A 6000-nucleotide genomic window follows, 5' to 3' on the forward strand; every position below is an offset into this window, starting at 1 on the left:
CTGGTGAAAAGTCTGCTGTAACTCAAACTGTTGCTACTCTAATTTTTAATTAAATTTATTTTAAACATATTAATACCATTCAAAAGTAGTAAGAACAACTAAAACTCTTCTCTTAAAATAAATCAGTACTATCTTGTCACCCTATATGATATGTTTAATTCAGACAATTTATAAATCCCTAAGGGAATAATTTCATAGGCTGTTGTCAAATGTTGCAAACTCTAACTAGAATACAGCAAGTGTTTAATAGCTACAATAATATTTAGCTCTAAAACAAAATATCCCATCTTCCAAGAATCATGCAAACATTAAATAACTAAATTTTACAGCTTTCTAGTGCTTTAGATAAGTACACATTCATGATAATGTCTGTTTAAAAAACAGATATATCATTATACGGGTAGTGGACTCAGGGAGAGAAAAAGCTACCTTGTGTATGGAAGCATATGTCCCTTGGAAATCAATATTTTAAAGTAAAAATATTTAAAGAAAATTGAAAACTCTGCCTCTCTTTATGTACACAAATTTAGAGCAGGTTTCCTCAAAATGCTGTCTGAGTAGGATGTCTATATCATAATTACTAGGCGTATTTGATAAAAATATAGATTTCTTGGACAAATTAACAATACACCTACAAAATCTGCATCCCTAGAAGCTGTGTAGAGGAATTTCTATTTATAACATTACCTTGAAATTCTTCCATAAAGAAAAATTTTAAATGACTGTTTTAGAGTTTATATATACATAATACTTATTAAAATCCAATTAAAATATTTTAAGAGGAATGATCTTAAGTGCATATGCTATGACATACACACATTTGATGGAACGGGGTAATTAAAAATGAATAATTTCCTGTAAACAGCAGAGAAAACATTGACTAGGGTGGCATCTGTTTCCACCAGTTATGTGTAGTGCTGTTCAAACTCCCCTTTCCTGTCTATCTTCACAGCTAATAAGAGAATGATGTTTTTCCAAAGACATCTTGTTTTGATCTCATTTCCGTCTTTACCCAAGAATCTTGACATTTATAAATAAGTTGTCTGAAAAACCCTACAAATTATTTTGCTTGAACTTAGCTATGAAGACTTTATAACGCTTCAACATGTTTTAAATAAGTGGATTTATTTTGACATAGACTTCTGTGAACACCTGCAAAATCATAGTCTTAATTGGGATACAGCTGTTGCTGATTGCTGTGAAGAGAGCGTGTTTGTGTTGACTGATTGGCCATTTTTATTTAATACTACATTGAGCTTGCTCTCTTTTTCCCAGCTTGTAGTTTTCTTAGAAAATGGTTTTAAATGATTAAAGACCTAAAATGGAGTGTCACTCTGCCAACAATCAACAGTAGTAGATGAACTGCTTTCAGTGAATAAACATTGCCAGACACCTGTGCATGACTTCTTCCTTTTTGGAACAAGAATATTGATCTGAAGAACCAATTTGCTCAATGGTTCAGCTGTCACAGAAGTAAATGTTTTAAACTGATGAGACATATAAAGTAGTAAAAATGTCAAAGCAGCAGGAACAATTATGTTTGCTCTAAAAAGTGCAAGAAGGATCGGGCATGGTTCTAATAAGTGTTAAATAAACGTGTTCCAATCCCGTTTCTAGTCAGGTCATTGAAGTAGTTGCAATTTCCTGTGATTCCCATTTATTTGTTGACCTTTAAAGCACATAGATTTTTAAATTCTTAAGTAATATTTGGATTTCTACCCTTATATAAAATGTAATATTTAAATGATGATTAGTATTTTTACCATTTATTCCTTAAATAATTTTTGATGGTTCTAATAATCTGACCCCTCAATCAAGAGACAAGGATTCAAATTGAACTTCTTGAGGACCCATAAATATGTATAATTTCTGTTACCAACACTCTAGGCCCTAAAAAAAAAAAGTGTCAAGCCTGAGTATCTCCATCACTGGCAATAATTGTATCACACGATGTCAATTCCTTGTATCATCATGTTTATGTTTCTAGGCATTTAATGGTTTGAATTTCCTCTTAGAATATATTACTAAGAAATTAATATAATCCTCCAGAAATATTGTTTTAAAATCTATACTTCACATGATATAGTTTTAAAGATTGAACCCTGTTTAGAGCCTTAGAGAAGACTAAAAACTTACTACTCTTAAACTAAATTCTCAAAACCGCACTTTGTTGTATAAAAACATGTATATACTTTTAATCCACTGTTTTGCTTAATAAACCTCAACTTCTGTGACATGAAGGCACTTCATTCTATTTGGATCTTATTTTTTAGCATGTTAGTTTTACCCTTAAAAACTAGCAGAGGCGGCCCTGGCCAGTGTGGCACAGTTGGTTGGCACATCGTCCTGTATCTAGATTAATAATTAAGCAATACAGAAATTTGGATTTTGTCCTTAGAGTAATAGGAAGGAAAAGCATAAGTTGAAGCAGAAGAATACACTGGCAGAAGGCATTACAGGAAGTAGAAGAACAAAACTGGTCAGTAACTTTCAGAAATATGGCCCGAACCAGAATGGCAGTAGTGGAGATGAAAAGAAGTCACTGGAATATGTAGAAGTCAGACTCTACAAGAATTCTGATGAGAGAGAAGTCACTAACTGACCCAAGGTTGACTTCCAGGGTTCTGACTTGGGTAACAGTGTTGCAGTTTCAAACACACAGTTGGAAATGATTCTGTGCCGAGAGGAGAGCTCTAGAACTGAAGACAAAAATGTGGAGGTTGTCATCTAGGAATGTTATGCAAAGTCGTGTGGCTACATAAGAGCTTCTAAGGGAAAGGCGCAGAATCAGAAGAGATCCCAAAATAGAGCTAAGATTGGGACATCTAAGAGAAGAAACTGGGCTTATGACAAACAGAAGATTGCTGCATCATAAAACTCAACAAAAGAGATCGCTTAAAGAACCAGGAACTGTTGATGAATGACCAAAACTCCAAGAGATTAAATAAAATTCATTTACAAAGAAATAAAAATTATTTAATATACAATTAAATACAGTTTTATTAATACCAAACTCTGATACATTGGGAATTACCTATACTTACAGTCTTGGAAACTAAAAACTACTGATTACTTTGCTCCCTATTTCTTTCCATATTGCTGACAAGGTAAAAGGGAAGAAGGAATGACGTGTGTGAGAGCAAGAACTAACAATGACTCTTACACATATTGGTAAGTCATTTGAATGTCAAAGAGTGGGAAATAAATCTGTCAAAATCTCAGAAGCCCCAAGACTCAGTGAAATTTCTAGGAGTTCACATGTAGAAATCCTTTCTATGGTGAAAAATAAGTTGTTAAATCTGACCCCTCCTATTACCAGAAATGAGGCACCATACTGAGTGGACCTATATGAATTTTGGAGGCAACATATTTTTCATATTCCATCCTACTTACCAAGGAATCAAAAGAGAAATTCATTCTGAATGGGGCTCAGAACAAGGAAAGGCTCTGCGACAGAGCCAGGCTGCCATGCCTACCGTGCGCCTCTTAAACTGCATAATCTTGCAGATCCAGTGGTGCTTGACGTGGCCGCAGCAGAATGAGAGAACATTTGTTGCCTTGAGCAGGTCCCCAGAGGCCCCAGTCTCTAAAAGTTTTGGAGAAAAGCTTCGCTATCCTTTGAGGATAACTGTTCTTTTTAGAAACAACTTTTGGCTAGCTACTTGGCCTTAGTAGAGACTGAATGTTTAACCACAGGCCAGGAAAATATCATGTTACCTGAGTTACCCATCACTGATGACCCATCAAGTCAGAAAGTTGGGTGTGAACAAAAGCACTTTATCATCAAGTGATAATGAGTTTGAGAGGTCCAGAAGGCACCAATAAGTTACTTGTGGAAGAAGCCCAAATGCCCATCATTGCTGCTCTTACAGCATCACTTTCTCCTTTGCGGGAACATCTATGGCCTCATGGAGGGTTCCCTATAAACAAATGACCAATGCAGAGAAAACCTGGCCTTGTTTACAGACAGCTGTGCCTGCTATGCTGGAACCACCCCAAAGTGGATAGTTGTAACAGTGCAGCCTCCTTCTGGGACATCCCTGAAGGAAAGAAGTGAAGGAAAATCCTCCCAGTGAGAACTTTGAGTATTATGCCTGGTTATTTTTTTGTTTTGTTTTGTTTTTAATTTCTCATTACAAGGAGATATGGTCAGAGGTACAGGTTTATATCAATATGGCCAACGGTTGAGCTGAATGGTCAGAGAACTGGAAGGAACATGAATGAAAAGTTGGTGGTAAGGAAGCCTGGGAATTAATATGTAGCTAGGCCTCTCCAAATAGGCAATGAACATAAAGATATTTGTGCCCCATGTGAATGCGCATCAAGGGAAAAATTTGATAATCAAATGCATATGATGACACATTCTGTGGATGCCAGTTAGTTTTTTTCCCCAGGTAGCCCCGTCATCACCCAATGATAACTTAAACAAAGTGACCGTGGTGGCGAGGATGGAGATTATGCATGGGTCTCACTAAACAAGGCGTGCATAGGCAGAATCATTGCCGAGTACCTGATCTGCCAGCGTGGAGACCAACACCGAGTTTCTGATAAGGGAACATTCCCTAGGGTAATCAGCCGGATATCTGGTGTCAGGTTGATTATATACATAGAACTGCTTCCATCTTAAGAGGAGCAATTCTTTGTTCTTACTGGGATTGACACTCTAGCTATGGATTGCTTTACATGAAAATAATGCTTAGACTAACTACTCTCCGTGGACTTACGGGAAGTCTTGTCCACTGTCACAGTATTCCACGCAGCATTGTTTCTTCTCAAGGAAATGACTTCACAGCAAATGAAATGTGGCAAAGGGCCCACACTCATGGAATTCGCTGGTCTTACCAGGTTCCCCATTATCCTTAAACAGGCAGCTTGTCAGAATGGTGAAATGCCCTTTTGAAGACTCAGTAACAAAACAATTCCACCTACATCTCAGTAACTTCTGTGGTTGGCACAATGTGTTCAAGGAGGCTGTGTATGCTCTAAATGAACTTCTGATACATGGTTCCATCCCCACATGATCATGAAACACAAGTCCAGGAACAAAAGAGCGGAACAGGACTGCTGTTACCTCGAGAGATCCAGGTGCAAAACCTCTGCTTCCTGTTCATCACAACCTTAAGTTGTTCTTGTATAGAGGTCTTAGGTCCAAAGGGAGAGACGCTTCCATTGGGAGCCACAACAAAGTTTCCATGGAATACAAGTGATAAATGTCACTGTGCCATTTTAAACTCCTTATGCCTCTGAATCAAAAGATAAAGAAGGGAGTTACAATACACAGTGAGTGAGGGGGTTGATTCTGCTTACCACGGGGAAATCACACTGCTTCTACACAGTGGAGGTGGTGAGTGTATGCCTGGAACAGGAGATTTCTTTGGGCTTCTTTTATTAATATGGTGTCCTGTGATTAAAGTCAGTGGAAAATTACAACTCAACTCAAATAGCATTCTATTATCATTACCTCTCTGAGTGGTAATGACCAAGACCCTTTAGAAGTGAAATTTCAGGTCATCCATCCCACCAGGCTATGAACCATCACCAGTTGAGGTGCTTGCCCATGGCAAACGGAACATGGAATGTGTAGTGGAAGAAGGTAGTTATAAATAGCAAGTATGACTATGGGATCAGCTGCAGAAACAAAGACTGTAATTGTCGTGAGCATTTCTTCATTAATATTATGAATACTTGCTTATGTGAGTGTATGTATGAGTATATATGTACATATAATATTTTATGTCTTTCCTTACTTATGCATTTATGATGTATTATTAACACATCACATAAGATGTATTAATAATAGTTTGTATACACTTAAATGATGTTATGTTGTGTGAATATGACCCAAGGACTTTGAAGTATTTCCTAGAGAAAACTTTCATATGGTTTTGGTAGAACAGGTGTATCATGTTCAGGGGAACTGTGACTTTGTATGTCTTCCTTTGGAGATTAGGTGTGGATTAAGGACACCTGCATGGGTGGCAAATTGACAAGGGGTGTACT

This window comes from Desmodus rotundus, chromosome 7 (genome assembly GCF_022682495.2).
Source record: "Desmodus rotundus isolate HL8 chromosome 7, HLdesRot8A.1, whole genome shotgun sequence".
Lineage (NCBI taxonomy): Eukaryota > Metazoa > Chordata > Mammalia > Chiroptera > Phyllostomidae > Desmodus > Desmodus rotundus.